Source organism: Sorex fumeus, unplaced genomic scaffold (assembly GCF_029834395.1).
Source record: "Sorex fumeus unplaced genomic scaffold, SorFum_2.1 ptg000037l, whole genome shotgun sequence".
NCBI lineage: Eukaryota > Metazoa > Chordata > Mammalia > Eulipotyphla > Soricidae > Sorex > Sorex fumeus.
Genome location: NW_026606094.1, coordinates 35,112,649 through 35,132,178, shown reverse-complemented (window position 1 = coordinate 35,132,178; position 19,530 = coordinate 35,112,649).

Genomic DNA, 19,530 nt, shown 5'->3' with positions numbered 1-19,530 from the left:
AGTGCAAAGCCAGGAGTAACCCCTGAGCATCGCCTGGTGTGACTGAAAAAGAAAAAGAAAAGTATAAAAAAAATTTTTAAAAAAGGTGCATATGCTGCCCGAGCCCATATGCTGCTTGTGCCCACGTGGCCAAGCACATGTGGGCTGAGCACATGTATCGCCCGCATCTCCCCTTTTGAGATGTGTACTTTCATGGTTTTGTGTCCAATGTTAGGATGTATGTAGGGGCTCTCTCCGCCCTCGGAGAAGACCGTGTTCTCTCTTGATTATGTTACTCTCTCACTCTCTTCCTCTCTAAAACCTCCAAATAAAATCTGTTTATTTCAAAAAAAAAATTTAAAAAAAAAGAAAGAGGGGCTGCAATGATAGCACAGCAGGTAGGGCGCTAAAGAAAAAAACAAAAACAAAATAAAACAAAAAAGAAACAAAGTGTGTATGTGTATGCATAAAAGTGTGTAATTTCCTTCCTTCCTTCCTTCCTTCCTTCCTTCCTTCCTTCCTTCCTTCCTTCCTTCTTTCTTTCTTTCTTTTTTTAATTGAATTTTAGTGAGGCCAGAAAGATAGTACAGTAAGGTGTTTACCTTGGAGGAGGCTGAGGAGGGTTTTATCTCCAGTCACCAGTTGTGGTGTCCCTGAGCCCTCTAGGAGGGATCACTGAGGTATCAGAAACAGCCTACTGTGGCCAACACACACACACACACACACACACACACACACACACACACACACACACACTTGAATTTTTAAGGTCCAGAAAGATAAACAAAGTGGGTAAAGCTCTTGACTCACATGTGGCCGACAGGGTTTGAATCCTGGCACCAGGTATAGTCCACTGAATACCACAAAAACTGAACTTTGAAACAGAAACAGAATCCCGGGCACACCCAGCCAGTTTTGTCCCCAAACAAGAACAGTCTCAGTATCAGCAGTACAGAAAAGGGAAGTAAATGTAGGAGAGATCTTAGGAAAGGAAGAAAGTCTAAAGGTGAACAATCTCAAGTTCCTGAAGAGATACAGCAGGGATTTCAAAAGGTAAAGTAAAAGTAAAGGCCCTCCCGTTGATCGTAGATTTGCTTGAGCGGGTCCAGTAACGTCTCCATTAGAGACTTTGTTGTTACAAAAGGTAGTTTATGGCAAATTAGGTCCCTGCTTTGGAATACCTTGAAGCACAAGAAATTTGTTGTTGTTGTTGATTTTAGTAGTTTTGCAGAAAGTAGGGACATCAAGATAATGAGCTTTTGGGAAATAAAGAAACAGGGAAAATAGCTACCCTGAAGTAGCCCAAAGGCATGAGTGCTTTTGAGATGCAAATCCTGAGCTGCCTGGAGATAAAGAAACTGGGGATGCAGAGAAGTCCAGACCAAGACTATTTGGAGAAACTGTATATAACCTTCTCCCAAATACCATTCTCTCCTTTTTTTTCCACTCTAGATGAGTCTTTGTTCTTGAACTCCTCTCTCTCTTTTTCTCTGCTCACATCTCTTTAAATTCCTTTTTATAAAAATACTATTTTGCTTCACTATTCTGCCTCCTCCTGAAATTCATTTCTGGATGGGAAGATGATGAACCTGAAATACCTCTCCCAAAGGTTAGGACTGACTTTTCCTTTCCTGAAAAGAGCAATCCCTCATTGAGTTCATGGCTCCCTGAGAACTCTAGTGGCAGGGATCAGTTCCTAGCTGAACAGAGCAAATGGGTTCCAAGGAGAATACTGACAGCTATCTTGTAGGGTAGCACTCCTGAAAGATTTTACCACTCATGCATGGGACCTACTCCAGGCCTTTGCCTCTGGGGTGGATAGGAATGTAGGGTGGGTAGGTGGGTCAAGCATAGAGATAGAAACTGTTTTCTCAAAGGTATCTCTCTTGCTTTGCACTTAACCAAGTCACCAGCAAGAGTAGGAGATTAGCAAAACGGTGAAGATTTATTATATTCAAGACATAATAAAATTATAAGAGGTCCAGAGAAATTGTATAACCAGTATAGCACATGCCTTGCCTGGCACATGCACACATTTAACAAGGATCTGATTGTTGGTGTTGCAGAAATGATCCTAGGGCAGAAACAGAAGTAAGCCCTGAGCACTATTGGAGAAGGAAGGAAAAAGGAAGGAGGGAGGGAGGGAGGGAGGAAGATTCCAGTGTCCATAAAAGCTAGTTTTCTAACAAAGTCATATCTGCTTGTTTTTATATTACCTGCAATGTTTTTGCACTTCTAGGACCGAGTTGAGTAGATGCTGGGGATGCAAAACCTTAAATATTTGTTACCTGGGTCCAGAGGTTTAAGAATGGAAGAAAATTAAGTCTAGATAGATTTTGCCCAGATGTTATAGAATTAATAACTGAGGAAATATAGAAATTTTGTAGTATAATTTTGCAGGCTGTAAACATCAAATTAAAATTTAGGAAGAAGCTAGTAATTGGTGATTAGAAGTTTAAGGAAATGGATAAGCCAAATATTTGAATACTGAAATAATTTGGAATGACATGAGATAAGTACCATAGTCTTTGATGAAAGATTCAAAGGCAAAAGAAATTGTGGGCATCATCAAACAGAATTTTTAAAAAGAAAAATAGATGATTACCTTTGAGGATGGATATTGAATATGATCTTTCCGATGACTTCTATCTCAGCCTCTATAAACCAGAGTGGTTATAAATCTACATTGTCCTGTGGGATGGAAGAAGAGACCTTTGAAGCTTGTTCTAAAGAAAAATGAGGGACTTGGATACTAGTCAAACAAATTTTTGAAGTTCATTTTTAGACAATTTTCTTTTATATATCAGGAGGACATGTTATTGCCAAATATTATTTTAAAAATTATATTATTATTGTTTACCTTGTACCAATATTATTATTTTAGACTTGCAGTTCTTATCTTATGTATATTTAGAAAAAAGTCTGATGATATTTCACTGTATCACTGTCCTCCCATTGTTCATCTATTTGCTCGAGCAGGCACCAGTAACGTCTCCATTGTGGGACTTGTTACCATTTTGGGCATATTGAATATGCCACGGGGAGCTTGCCAGGCCCTGCTGTGTGGGCAAGATACTCTTGGTAGCTTTCCGGGCTCTCGGAGAGGGATGCAGGAACTGAACCCGGGTAAGCCATGTGCAAGTCAAACACCCTACCAGCTGTGCTATCGCTTCACCCTACGGAGTAGAATTTAATCTATAACTATACTCATCTTGAATTATTATATTCTAAAAATAATAAGTTTCAAATTTTGTGTAATATTTATTATTTAAGCTACTTGATATATAATTCACACATATAATTTCAGATATGCATTTAGATCAAGTATGATACATGTATAAGTACACTTTATCTGATATACTGAAAACCTTTGTATGCAAAATGACATAAAACAAAAGGAGTAATTACTGTGAGAGCAAAACTAATGCCAAGACAAGCTGCAGCTAACATTAAGTCTCAACTAGGCTTCAGTTTCTGTTTCCTCGGAGCAGGACATGCAGTTTCTGGTAAACTCCCAGTTGAGTAATTTGACAAGATAAGGAATTGGGCAGTTGGGTCTAGCCAGTCATGAAGGGTGACTGTACCCTCCTTAGAAACTGTTACTAACCATTGCCTAATTGCTGACCACCACTGTAACAGGGCCAATGCTAAAAATAGACCAGTATATAAATTGCCTCTTAATTCTGAATCCTATATAAACTGCTTGTGATTTGGAGTTGGGGTCCTTGTCAAGACCCCACTCTGTTGAATAAGACTTGGACCCTAGCTCGGGCTAGTGCTGAATTAGACTAGTAATAAAGTTCCTTTGCTTTTGCATTATCTTGTGTGGACTGGGTTTCTCTGCAATTGAGAATTGGAAACTAGGAACAACATTCCCACTAATTGATATGAAAAACATTTTGAAAATACCCAGACACAGGACTGAGGCTTAGCATTAGAGCATGTACCATGCATGTGTGAGGTTCAGGGTACAACCCCTGATACCAATACACAGAAAAAGAAAAATGTATAAAATTAAGAAATAGTGCCAAATAATGTAAAATTTTAAAAAAATAAATATATTAAAAGTAAGAGTAATAAAATAAATAGCATGGGCTGGAGCGATAGCACAACGGGTAGGGCATTTGCCTTGCACGTGGCCGACCCGGGTTTGATTCCTCCACCCATCTTAGAGAGCCCAGCAAGTTACAGAGAGTATCCCTCCTACACAGCAGAACCTGGCAAGCTCCCCGTGGTGTATTCAATATGCCAATAACAGTAATAACAAGTCTCACAATAGAAACGTTACTGGTGCCTGCTTGAGCAAATCAATGAACAACAGGAGGACAGTGCTACAGTGCTACTAAGTGGTTCAGGGTGAGGAAATTTGGTGATGCTACTCTTGCTGCTCTGAGTACACATCACATGTTCTCTACTAAGAATTGCTGCTAAAACAAACAAATGAACAAAAATCACTGATTGTTAAATTTACTTTTTTTCCTTTTGCTATGAAAGAACCGGGATGTGGGTCAAGTGGTAGATCAGATTCGAGGCCCTGGGTTTGGTATCTGACATTGTAACTCTCCCATGCAACCACCCATGCCCAGCACTATGCGACATGGCCCTGAGGTTCCTGAGAACCAGCAGGAGTATAGTCAGGCAAGACCCTCCCCAAGCTTATCACTTTTCCTAGGAGATGTTCATATCCACAACAATGCCTGAATGGAAGAACACGAAGACACAGGAACCAAGTTTTAAGTATTGAACAATCAATAACCCTTTTAGAAATGTTCTTTCCAGGAAGTACCTGAAAATTTCCCTCCAAATTCCTGAAAGCACTTAAAAAATACTCTCCAAGTCTCTCCCACCCAAAGTGAAAATCCTCTTTAATTTCTTTCTCTTAGTGATAATAGGTACTAATGTAGACCTTTTATAAAAGTTAGTGGCATAACACAACTTTCAAACACTATGTTATGAACCCTCAATCTTCTGGAGTGATAGCACAGAGGTAGGGCGTTTGCCTTGCACGCAGCCAACATGGCCGACCGGAGTTCGATTCCTCCGCCCCTCTCGGAGAGCCCGGCAAACTACCGAGAGTATCTCGCCCGCACGGCAGAGCCTGGCAAACTCCCCGTGACGTATTCGATATGCCAGACACAGTAACAACAAAGTCTCCAATGGAGACGTTACTGGACCCGCTCGAGCAAATAGATGAACAACAGGAGGGCCTTTACCTTTACCTTTACCTTTATGTTATGAACAGTGGGAGAACAAGAACAGTGGGTGATGCCTGTTTTTGCAATTTATTTTTGAAGGGGGCAGGGTGTTGGGACACATCCTAAGGTTCTCAGAGACTTAAGAGTCCTTGGTTTGTGTTCAAGGTTCACTCCTGTGTAGAACTCAAGTACCATGTGTAGTTCTGGGGATAGAAGTGGGTGAGGGTGGATTGCATGTAAGGCAAGTTCCTTAATCTCAGTATTATCTCTACAGCACTCAGTACTGTACTGTAGTTAGAAAACTGGATATATCCATTACTCCCCAGCTGTTTCTTTATATTCAGTCTGAATTTTTTTATGAATAGAGCAATCTAATTTTAATGGTGTATTTGATATATTTTACTTTATTAATTTTTTTTATTCTTCAGTAAAGAGTAGATGAGTTCATTGAGATGAATATATTGATAAACGTATATACCCAGTCAATAAAAATCATTATTCCTAAATGTAAGTAATTAATATTTCTTTTTAAAAAGTCCCATTAAGGGGCCCTAAAGAGACTTCAACAGGCTCAGTAATTGTTTTGTTTGCAGAAGCCAGAGCACTATCAGGAGCAATTCCTGAACATGAATTCCTAATATGTCAAAATTTACAAGGAAACAAATCCCTAAAAGAAAAAGTTTAATAGAAGGTAGAGCTTTTATTAAATGCTTTACTGTGCAGATTCAGTAGTTCAACATAATGTTTTTTAAAAGATTCCTATCCTCTTTTAAACCTGACCTTGTCAAAAATGTGCTAAAAGACTAACCTGATATTGATTGTGCTATTAACTATCTTTCATTCTGGGAGACTAGATTGTCTTTCTGCAAAGGTCATTCACTCATTCCATTAGTGGCATAAGAGAGGTATTGGGTTGCCTAGTACCTACACCTTTACCACTTTTCCCAGGAGATGCTCCATATCCACAGCAATGCCTGAATAGGAAGAACATGAAGAAAGACACAGGAACCAAGTTATTTAAGTATTGAAAAATCAATAATTCTTTTAAAATTGCTATTTCCAGAAATGCCTGAAAAATGACTGCTCTTAGGCAGAAATAATATTTAGCCCATTGTTCAAATGGCAAACATTTTTAGCAACATATTTATAGACTATGCAAAGTTTTTGTGAATCCCCAAACTGAAATATAATTCATTTACATGCTTAATATGCTAATGTTAATATAAACATCATCTCAAACATTTTAGACCTGTATATTAAAATATTGACTATAATTACATGATCTTCAAAATACTAATTGTATTTAAGCTTAATAGAACTCTCTATTATAGATGCTAGAAAATAATGCTTAGAAAAAAATCAGTATTTTGATGAGGGGCACCTAGCCACATAAACTTGAAATAGGATTTAGAACTTGCCTTTTATTCTAAATATTGTTTTGAAAAAATTTTACATAAAACCATCATGATAAATATGTATAAATGGTTGAAATATAAGAAACTCGTATATATCATCATCAATTTTAATTTATATTCTTGGTAATATTTATAGTTATTAAAATATCTATCTTTTAATATTTTTGTAATATGTCTTCCCAACTTTTTGATATATATAAAAATTAGAAATTATTATGATGTATAACGGATTTCTGTGGAATGAACTTTATAGGCAAAGGAGAAAGCAAGTGCAAAGTCATTCGAAAAGAAATGTGAGGAGAAGAACATACAGAATGATCTCTGATATGTGGATACAAAGAAACAAAATCATGGAAAAATAAATGATCCAAGTACAGCAGAATCTTAGCATTGGTCTGCAGAACCAAGTTTACCAGTGTCAAGAGCATAATGTTGATAGGGGGAGTGTGAAACAATGGTGGAGGGAGGTGGGCAATCTGGGAAGGGTGTGGTGTCAGAATAGTATAGCAAAGAACTCTGTTATAAGCAGTATCAGAAGTATCTATAGACTAGAGAAATAGTATAAGGGTAAGGTACTTGCATTGAATGTAACCAACCCCCATTTAAGCCCTGGCACCTTGCATATGGTCCACAAAGTCATGCCAGGAGTGGTCACGGAGCAGCTCCTGTGGGCCCCTCCACCAAAAATAAGTTAATGTGGGTCTCCAAAAAATAAGATCAGGGGTGCGAAAATGGTACAACATGTAAAGTGTTTTCCTTGCAATTGGTTGACCTGGGTTTGATCCCTGGCTCCCCCTGTGGTCCTCCAAGGCCCCAGAGGAGTGACGCCTTAGTGCAGAGCTATGTAGCACTATCTTATATGACTAAAAACAACGACAACAAGGAGTAGAAGAAAGAAAACAAGTTCCTTAAAACACCCGCAAGTATAAGGTGATGAGTTCGATCCCTGCAGAGTTCATTCTTAGCAGAAATGTTGTTTGAGACTAGCACCTCTACTTCCTGTGATCACTGGTGCTGCAAGCTATTTCCAGCCATGCAGCAACCACAGTTATAGTTATTTATGTGAGTCCCACAACAAAGCTTTGCTACACCCAGCGAGTACCACTTAAAGGTGTGAACACTTTGAACAAGAAGTGTAATCCATTGAGGCACCTATGTTAGCACAACAACTCCATGTCTGTGGATGTGTTGACACACCTTAGAATGTATGTGAGTGCAGAATGTAAATAGTTCAAGCACCTGAGCAAGCACAATTAAAGTAGCACAACACTAAGGGATACAAAAGCTGAATAAGTTCCTCATAAGCCAAACAGCTAAAAGGATGTGATCCCTGTTCACCTCAATAATAATAGCAACAAAAAAGCAATACAGAGAAGTGGAGAAGCATTCAATTGCTTTGGAGCATAAGAACCCTGGTGAAAAGGAACATAGATATTTCCATTTATTAAATTTATAGATGAATTTATTGAAAAAATAGATTTATAGATTATGGCGACAATGGACAGGTAAGAAACTAAAAAATATTTTTTTAACATACTAAAATAGTGATGTTTATTTGTAAAAAAAACTCCAAGGGCAGCCAGGGAGTGGCTCTGACGGCTCTTTCCCTGGCCACCCAGGTTCTGGGGGTCCAGGCCGCTCCCCCAGTGGGGGTGGCTTGAGCCCTGGGGCAGACGGCGGAGGAGATGAGGGCCAAGCGGGTTGATTGATCAGATGCTGTTTATTCCAGTCTCATCCCTGTTCACTCTTGTCTCTCTCTCTACTTCTCTCCTGGACACCAATCTAGAACCCCTTTTTCCTGGCTCTGGCTCTGGATCTTGATCTCGATCCCCTAGCCCACTCTTATAGTCTAGTTAAATCCCAAAACCATGAGGAACTGGGCTTACACATAGGTGTGGTTATAATCTATAGGGTTAAAGTTCTTTCTAGGACAGATTCTCTTTCAGCAGGATGACCCACCCAAGGGTGGAATCCCGTGGGTGTGTTTCTCTTCTCCTTGTCCAACAAACATATAAGCATTCATAATATTAATCATTTTGTATGGACACAGTAAGAGATGCATTAAGCTCGTAGAATTGCTCTCCTGGGGTATCCCCATCTCAGACTACAGTGCTCAGACCAGATTAGTCTTTCCTATCCCTAGCACGGTCCTAGTCTTGTTGTTACTTTTGGATCATGACAGCATTTATCCAAGATCAAACTCTTAACTTATAGTTAAGAATTGTGGCACTTTGGCCAGGCCCATTTTGATGCCATGGTAGCACATAGCTTACCACTTGCCCTGGTTCCATCTAGTCCCTCGTTGGGACCCTACTTTTGGAGGTGCTAGGAAGTGAGGACAACTGAGGCTTAAGTTGAGAAAGCAGATGCCTGGGAGTGAATCATATTTGAAGCCAAGTATATCCCAAGTTACAAAAGCATAATATTGTCTTCTTTTGTCTATACAAAAGGACAGTGCTTTAAAATAAACTATTCAAAAGACATAAGGAGAGGAGAAAGGCAATACTAACTTACAATACAAGTTCAGTGTCCTAGAAAGATCTGACCTTACAAATTAACAGAAACTGGTTAGGGGAATAAGCTGATTAACTGTTTGGGGAAGAGAGCACAGAGAAGTGGTTACAGATAAACAAAAGAATGGGAGTGACTCAGGAGCACATTGATGGGCGTGACCTGATAAACCTAAGCTCCTTGTGGCAAGGAAGAAAGGACAAAGCAATGTTATCCTACATTTATTAAATGTCAAAGTGGAAATATTTAGTGAACAACTGGAATAAAAATATGTGTTTAAGGTAGGGTTGCTTGGTTTATTTATGTAAATTTGGTATCTAAAGCGAAACTCTTATGAAAAGCTATGATTTTAGATGAGATTTCCGGAGGATGTAATACATGAGAGTTTTATAGAATTAGGACCTTTAGGAAATAATTATGGATTAGTTACAGGGAGCTAGTTAGTGTCTATAAACCTTTTGTCTGCGTGTTAGATGATGGAATTTGAAATAGCAAACTGGGCAAGCAGTCAGAAAAGAAGGATGTAAAGTGGGAGACAAATAACAAGCTGGAATCCACACGTATGAACTTGAACCCAATCAGAACAGACTGAAACCTGTGTCAACAGTTGTTGCATCTGACCTTGATGATGTGGGTGTCCAGCAGAAGCCAGGGCTCTGAGTCATGGAATTAAACACACATATCTGGCACAGGAAACAGAAAAGCTAAGGAGGTTCCAAGGAACTTAGGATAGTTATAGTAGTAATTAAAAAAAAGAAAAGTGTATGGTATTTTAAATGACTATTGTTTCTCTTCCAGTTTCCAAATTTCTTAAATTTCCCTTTGGCTCAATCTAACTGGAAATAAACCAGAAGGGGAAGTTTGGGAAACGTAACTCGGATGCATCAAAAATGGACACATTGCAAGTGCAGCATAAGTCAGATTTATCACAGGGGAATTAACGTATAAATCTAAATCCTGTGCCACCCTAAATATCTAGATGTCAGAAGTATGGGGACACTTTCTGGAAATCCTCAAATGTACAAGGCAGCATCTTCTCTGTTAGTATATTGTAGGTAACAAAGAGGATGTGAGGGTTGGAACATGGACACTGAGTTTGGGGCCACCTATTGAAGATGGATAATCACTGAGAAAGTGCTCATGTTAGTCATTTACTAATTTTGTTAGGTGACTAACCTCCCATAGAAGCCCTTGAGCTACTCCTACACTGTGTGAAGTCAAATTTGTCACATTTAAATCATTGTAGATGAGTTAGATACACTGTTGTGGTACAGGAACCACCTGTAGCCAAACCAAATTAAAACTGATGTATAGGAAAATATTAGGGAAAAAACAAAGAAAGTTTTAGACATTTTACTTTTTTTTTTTATAATTTATTTATTTATTGAATCACTGTGGGAAAAGTTACAGAGCTTTTGGGTTTAGGTCTCAGTCATGTAGACACCAAACACATTTCCCTTTACCAATACTCATTTTTAACCCCGAACCCCAATAGACCCCCACCTCCCACCCCTCCCAATTCTTGTGAGGCAGATGAGTTCTAGTTAATACTCTATCTACTTTGACTAGATAATTTCGATAGAAGATGCACAATTATTGTTTAGAGTTTACGACCCACCCCCCACAATCAGACATGCTGAAACAGCGTTCTGAAATGATTTGCTTTCTACAACTTGGTTTAAGAATAAAATGATGTCGCGCGGCCGCTATTGCGGTTTTGAATTTCTGCTATTTTACTTATTGACCCTGGAAGAATTTCTATTAAAAGTTAGCTAGTTAAGAGATTGGTTTCTGTGCCCTGGAGTCGTGGCCGTGCCGGAGAGCCGCTCGTGGGGGGCAGCTGGCGACCTCGGTGGGGCGTGGGGGACGGCCCACAAAGCCCCGCTTCCCATGAGGTCCCTGCCGCTCCCGCCAGCCCCGGCTCAAACCTGCTTTCCACAAGGCTCCCGTGCGGCCGCCATCTTTCTTTCCAGAGAGGAGCGGGCGAAAGTTTTAGACATTTTAAAGGGATATTACTATAAGTTCAAGTTCAGAAATAGGTCTCAGGCTAGAGGAAATGCTTAGGGGAAAGTGTTCTATCTTTTTTTTTTTTTAATTTTTTGCTTATTCTGGGCTCAAAATTAGGAACTCAGACACTGCAGAACTACATTCTTATCTTTGGAATTTTTGTGTGTGTGAGAAGCAAGATAGTTTTATTGAATCTTATTTAGAATGATTTAAGGGAAGAGAAAGAGAAAAGTACATGTTTGAGAGAGAACACAGGTTTTTCCAAAGTGGAAATAATCAAGCACCGAAACAGAGAGACAAGCAAGTGAGATACCCTTTCAAGGGAGAACATGGACTTAAAGAGTAAGCCAATGGGCTGGAGCAATAGCACAGTGGGTAGGGCATTTGCCTTCCACGCAGCCAACCTGGGTTCAATTCCCAGCATTCCATATGGTCCCCTGAGCACCAGCAGGAGTAATTCCTGAGTAGAGAGCCAAGACTGATCCCTGCTGGGTGTGACCCAAAAAAGAAAAAAAAAAAAGAGTGGGAAACATCACTGAATTTTTTCATAAAGTTGGGATTATCTTATAGAAACAGATAAATTTAAAGCAAGAAATTATAAACTGAATGAGAATAATAGAAATTCTAGAAGAAATAGTTTGTGTACTTTATTCAAATTGGGAAAATATATTTTAATTATTTATGTTCCATTTGGGTATTAATGCTGCAGTAGTTTAAATAGATAGTAAACACGGGACAGAAAGAGCTGAAAAGACTGAAGTGCATGTTTGCGAATAGGACACCCAGATTGAATTCTCAGCACCCAGTGGTACCCTGAGTATCAATGGGAACAACCTACATTCCTGAGTATATATTTGACAATATTCCTGAGTATTTTTGGGTGTAGTCTGAAAACTAAAAACTAAACAAAAAACTGTAGGAAATAGTATATTGGAGGAATTAAATCAAACTGGCATAATTGTTAATCAGTTAATCAGAAATAGATAAAATTTCAAGGTTTTAATGTTATAAATTTTATTAAAAATTATTGATAGACTATTTACATTGTTTAATATATATGACTCAGAATAATCTTTAATTTTACCTTCATTTGCTACACATATGTTTTTTCTAATATTTAAATCCCAGATAAAGTTAATATTTTTTACTATAGGTACATAGAGAACCAATTCATTTTTCACAGTAAGTAAGCTATTAAAATTTACTTAAAGTGTACAGTTTTATCAAAATTTCACTTTTGTAACTTCCTTTACAATAGCAAGTCCTCAGCCTTCACTAAATAATTCATTAATATTCTCCTACAATTAATTTTAGTTATAGCTTTGGGAACATGGAGTAATTTATTCTTGGGAACTTGCTAATCTTATAGATATGCCTGACACAAATTGAAACCCTGGCCAAGATATTTTTTTCTTTAGGTATCTAGGTGGAATATTTTGTTCTATTTTGTGTTGTTTTAAAAAGCAACTGGACTGAGGTTGGAGTTTGGAGTAGTTGATATTTTCGCTTAATCTTCTAGATTATTCAATATTTTTATGAACATAACTAAACAAAGGGCACAAAAAGCATTTACATCACTGTCCCTTGTAGCAGTGACACTAGAGATGCTATAAGATACACAATAGTTGAAATCAATAATTGTAATAATTGTATTTAGATTTCTCTAAAGTAATACATTTGAAGTTTGTCAGTTTTAAATCAAAACATTTCACAAGAGATATATTTGTACTTATAACAAATTTATGGTCATATCTTTAAATTTAAAGTCTTTTGTTAAGAAACATTTCATAAGCAGAAGCCTTAATTTTTTAAAAATGTTTAATACTTCATAAAAAACACAGAAGTTCTTTTCCCTTAATTTAGAAAAATCTACTCTATCAGGGTCTATGCTCCAAATTTAAAGGGTCTTATTATCATTGGAAATAGCATCTTCATTTTATAACAAACAAATCATGAGCATAAATAGGTTTGTGATGTGGTTTCATTTACAACTGGAACATGTAGTTCCATTTTTCACCTCCACATGGTGCTAGTGTAATGTACTGGACTGATAACATGCCACAACCAGCTAGTAATGCAAAATAATACTCATATTGTCCATCCAAATGATCCCAGTAAATAAAAAGGCACTATACCTGAAATTCTGTCTTTTGTAAAATCTGGTTTATACCCAATAGTAGTTGTGCCAAATCACTTGTGAGAGTTATAGATAGGCCAAAACAGGCAACATGAAAGCTTGAATTAATTTTCATGTTTCATCTTTGGGATCTGACCCAAAATAGGCTAGTGTCACATTCCTTTTTCTTTTTTTATGTGTTATTTTCTCCTTTATGGATGCTTATTTGGAATGGTGTTAAGGAAAGGAAATCCTTGGGGAAAAGTAGCTTCGTAAGAAAGTTGCCAGGATTTTTCTTTAGTCATTGTGATTTCTTTGAACTCTAAAATAACTTTCATAGCCAAAATATGATTTACTTTGAATATTCTGATTTTATGTAAGATTCTTCAGAAATTTAAAGGTAGTGTTTGTTTCCATTTATTTTAATGCAAAACAGGTATACTCATTGAGTTTATGGCATCCTTATGTGATATATAGAATTTTATGTTCATCTGCCAACAGTATAACTGTTGAAGATAATATAAAATATTAAGATATTTGTCTTTTTTGCTTAGTCTCTTGCCATCTAGTAGCTAATTGCATTGACTCTATGTAAATTCTTACATATATTTTTAAATGAGACACACTTGTTTTCTCAACTTCACCATTAACACGTTCACCATTCATCATCTGTAAATCAAGAGTGGTAAATCAAGAGCAAACAGCTAAAGAAACGAGCCAAATAACAGAAAGAAATTAACTTTTTCTCTAAATATTTTAAGTCAAATAGAGTGCCTTGTAACTATCACACACTCAATAAATATTTATCAAATAACTCAGTTCTTACCACCTGGTTTGGCTTACAAAGTAGTAGTCAAACAATGGGGATTAGAGAGAAAATGAAAAAGTACAAAAGAGTTGGAATAAGGAAGTGAAAAACTGGGGAAAATATATTGAATTATTGCTTGTTTTCCTTCCTCCGTTTTAAATTCTCTCTTTTTATAAAAAAAAATAAACCAGAAGTGGGCTTTGGGAGAATTGGATCACTTCTTGCCTAGGAAGACAAAAGAAAAATAATGGTTTTATATTTTAGAACAAGATTAAGGAAGTATGTGTATGATAGCTTCTTTTCTGCAGTTTATAGCATTTATTATTGGCTTCATACTGAGTCTATTTTTTACGTATACTGAATATAATATAATATGTTTAGATATATTAGTGGTAATATTGTTTGAATGCATTGAAATCTTTTGGAAAAAATAATATAAACATCAGAAACTATTTGTAAGTGATTTATTGTCTTTAAATCCTTTCTTGGAAAATTCTTTTTCTTTAACCATAATTAAAAATGTGTGTTTTGTCTGAGTGTATACACACATACATAAACACATTTTCACAAATAAGAACAGCAATGCTTATCAGGCAATTTTTCTTAAAATGTCTATATTTTTGCACAACCCCTCTACATTTACATATGAAAAGAATTATGAATACAAAAATATTTAATTTGGTTACCTTAAAAATTGTTCTTTAATAATTTTATCCACAGTATTTTGCTTGTGTTGTACCTATTACTAAGCTGACAAGGTTCTATTCAGGCCTAATAGCCCGCAATGATCAATATCTCGTTAACTAAACACATTACTAAATTTTGTGCAGCTGAACTCTCGATGATCTAAAATGGAATTGACCAGTTACTTTACCATATGATGCAACCCAGGATTGAAGGCTTTATTTGGTGAATTAAATCATGGAGGCTGATTGCTAATTGACAAAACAATTCTTAGAAGGTTTTATTTAAAGCTATAATAGTTTATTATTAAAATTTATTCATGATCATTTCTGGTAGTGTTATAATTTAGAAGTGACATTTAAAAGTTTTATCTAAATAGTATTGTTGGAACAAAGGCCCTGGAGTCTTCGGTTTAAAATGGTTGTGTAGATTAATGGTGCTTCATCTGGGGCAAGTTATCTATGTTCCTGATTCTTCCTCTATGAAATAGCAATAAAAATAGTATTAGTTGCAGGTTTGAGCAATAGTACACTGGGTAGATTGTTTGCCTTCCATGTTGCCAACCAAGGGGTCCATCCTTGGCATCCCATACGATCCTCAAAGCACTTCCAAGAGTAATTTCAGAGTGCAAAGCCGGGAGTAACTCCTGAGCATAGCCAGGTGTTCCACCGCTACTAACACACAAAAATCATATATGTTGCAAAGGACTATTAAATTGGATTATGTAAGAATGTGCCTTGCATATCATATAGGATGCAGGAAAGAATAAATTAGTAGTAATCATTATTTTTGTTCTCCTAAACCACAATTTAAAGCACAATGATAGGTGTTAAGGGTTCTATCTATGTTTATAAACAATTCACCAGTGATGGCACAAATTAACAGACGAATATATTAAAGGAAACTCTGAAACCAATAAATTACACATCTCTTGAAAGCTTCTGTTCCTTTTTTGTTGTTTTTGCTTTGCCTTGCTCAGGAGTTTCCCTGGGTGGTGATGCTCAGGTGATCATATGATCGTGTGATAAACATAGGACTCCCACATAGAAAGCTTGCACTCCAACCCTTTGGATCACAAACTGGTCCTCTGTTATATTTTCCAAAGCAGCTGATTGGAACTCTTGTCTGTTCTTAGGAATTCTCCATTACTCATCAAGACGAAGAAAGGAAAAGTTTAACTTTAATACCATAAAAGGATATCTGACATTAATAACACACATAATAATTTTATTTTGCTATAGAAAGGGTGTAAGAAACATCAGAGCTCTGTGAGTAGTACATTCAAGATGACAACTGACTCAAAATACTTGTTTCTCTTTCTTGCCAAAGACCTAAAAAAAAAAGGGAATATGGGAGTCGAAGAGATGGTATAGAAGGTAGGCACTTGCCTGGCACACAACCCAACTGGGTTCCATCCTAAGTCCCCCAAGCATGGCAGGAGTCATTCCTGAGTATAGAGAACATTGCTGGTTGTGGCCCGAAACCAAAAATAAAAGTAAAAGTAAAAAATGGGGATAAACCTAGTATAAGTCAGAAATAAAGGGCTGAAGAGATAGTACAGTGACATAAGGCACTTGGCCTTCAACTCAGTTGATCTTGGTTCAGTCCTCGAGACTATCATGTGTGGTACCTGAGCACAGAACTAGGAGTAAGTCAGAAATAAAGGGGCTGGAGTGGTAGTACAGTGAGTTAAGACACTGGCTTTGAGTTCAGCTGACCCTGACTCAATCTCAAGCACTATCATGAGTGATCACTGAGCACAGAGCTACATGTTCAGATCCCTGAGCACTGGCTGTGTGTTTCTCACCCCAAATAAAACAAGTCAGAAACAATTTCAGAATCTGAAATTCCATAAAGCTTAGATTTGCTCATATTCTAAGTTTTTCCCGCTTTTAGAATAGCTGGCCAAATTGGAAAGACAAAAATGCCAATTCATTGAATTGTTGACTATCTAAATGATGATAACAATAGGCTTCAACCAAACCTTTCTTGGCAGAAAATTAGATTGGATCCTGGCTGGTACTAATTGAGTGTCCTTGGACCACTCTCGGTAACACACAGATCAGAAATAATTCGGTCCTGTGTTTTCTGTCACCTTCTTGAATCATGGAATGTGGGAAATAGTTAATCCAAACTTCTGGAACCTTTATGGATCCAGTAAGTTAAGGCATCTGAATTGACTGACCAATAAAAGTGTCAACAATCTTGACCTGTAAAACCCAGTATTAGCTAGGGTGGTGCTGGTGGCAATCGCAGGCCATTACTGGCGGAATATTTGAGATGTTGCAGATAGCAGGACTAGCAGGAGTAGAAAGAGGATTAGTGAACCTGAAATACCTTGGCTGCACTGTAAAAGTTTATCTCTAATTCTGAAAAGAATCTTCATTTTGCTATTGGATACTTTGTTTTTATGTGTATATGTTTTAAAATAATTTTAATCATAATGTTCTTGATTAAAATCATGTTCTTAATTTTAATCATGTGTTCTTTACCTATAAATAGTCCTTATGACATAATTTTTGTGTACAGTGTTCAATTGGAAAAACTTACAGCATATCCTATCACCCTTTCTAAATTGAGGTAGGGAATCACTTTTTTGCTTACATCATTTCCAATTATCTACACTTCTCACAATGACTAATAAAGTGTTAGTCATTATTGCCAAAACAAGATTTAATGTCAGCTAGGTAAGGTGGATTATAATATTAAAAACTTTCCTGGAGCAATAGCATGGAGGGTAGGGCTTTTGCCTTGCATGCAGCCAAACTGGGTTCGATTCCCAGCATCCCATATGGTCCCCTGAGCACCGCCAGGGGTAATTCCTGAGTGCAGAGCCTGGAGTAACTCCTGTGCATCGCTGGGTGTGACCCAAAAAGAAAAGAAAAAACAAAAAAAAACAAAAAAACCCCCCAAAACAACTTTCCATGCAGGATGTTTGTTCAAGAGCATGTTTCCCAAAGCACCATAGCTAAAGTGTGTAAGGCAGTCAGAAGAGGCAGCCATGCTATGATTAATAAATAAATAAATAAATAAATAAATAAGTTAAGTAACCTCTAGCCTATGGCCTAGGGTGGCCTATGTAATTCCTGGCATGCAGAGCCAGAATAATATTCAACATCACAGCCTTGAGTCTTTTTACAGTGCTACTGCCAGGTTGGCTAAAAATTAACAGTGGGGCCCCTCTATCTCCTGAGCACCATTTCAGAATCCCCCTCATCTGCAATGAAACTATCAATCAATTAAGCGATTAACATGATTAGTTCTTGCTCTGGATTTGGGAATAAGTACAGCTGTCTCCAGTTTGGAGATTCATTATTCTGAGATAATCCCATATATGGCTCTACATATGCCACTTCAATGTAAGGTTTTCTTTCTTTTTCAGAAAGACCTTGAGAAAAATGGAATAACTGCCTCAGCCCAGGTATGGCATTTTGTTCCTATTTGTTTGCCAAGAATTAGTGAAATGATGTGAATAGTTCCAAAGGCCTGGGAAGTACGTCTCCCACTTTTCTGGGTAGGAAGGAAACTAACAGATAATCTTGAGGTCACCACTAATTTGTCTCCAAATGAGATAATTTTAAGTGACACAGAGATAAACTTGAACATCTTCTGCTTCTTTTCATATATATGTGAATTATGTAAGCAGTATTTCAAGGATTTGTGATAGGAGTTTTATGTTATGTAAATTTGTTAAGTTTTAATCACAGAAATTATACTATTATCATAACAATGGTGAGAGTTGCAAACCAATGTTGAATGCTGGAGTAAATATAACCCTAAAATGACCACTCTACACTCATATTGTTTGTATAACCTCAGAAAATTAGGAATATGGGGTGGGGCTAAAGAATTTGCCTTTTATCAAGTACTCCATGAGGTTCAGCAACAGATAATATAAATTTACATTCTGGGAGAGACTGTTTTAGAGGATTATTACTCTTCCACTCTTAAAACTGGAGAACCTGGGACGGAGTTTGGAACTAATGGTGAATATTCAATTCCTACCCCCCTCCCCATACCTCATCCAGATATACACCTCTCCCTTTTTTTCTTCTGTTCTTTTTTTTTTCCTACTCTTACTACTACATTGGGATACCACTAGCAACAAAAAGATAAGATTTGGTAATGAAACATAAGATCTATCAGTCTTTTTGCATAGTTTTCCATGTTTCTTATTTGGACTGGCTATTGAGCTCCTCTTAAATAAAAAATAAATTGATATCGACAGAGATTGTGCTATTTTTATAGCCCTTCAGTTGGCTAAAGTTCTTTATTTTTCTTCATTCACTCTTTTCAAAAAATTATTTTATTTGGGGATTTTGTTTGGGAGCCTTACTTGGTAGTGCTCAGGACTTTCTTTTGGGTCTGTTTACAGGGGATACTACTGGCAAGTACTACAGGCCCACATGTAGGGCTCAGGATTGACATACAGTGGGCTGTGTGCAAGGCAAGTGCCTTAACTAATCCAGTCTTGTCTAGTCTTCATTCACACAGAGCTCAGTTTAATTTTTTCCCCCTTTCTCAAACTTGCCAAGAAATCTCTCCCAAGTAGAGTGACTTTGGTGTTCTGATTATCCAAATTATTATTATTTTGTGTATGATTATTAATAGAAGACTTATTGTCAAAATATGCCCAGTTTGGATGAAAATTATTCTAATTCTATTCAAAAGAGCGTACATGTTTTATTTTATGACCTAAGTGACTGATTTGGTCCTAGAGATTCTTCATTACGCTGCTAGGGGCTAAAGTTTCCTGGTGTAGCTAAAACATTCTGTATTAGTATTTTATAGACATTTGAGTGGGGTTGATATTAG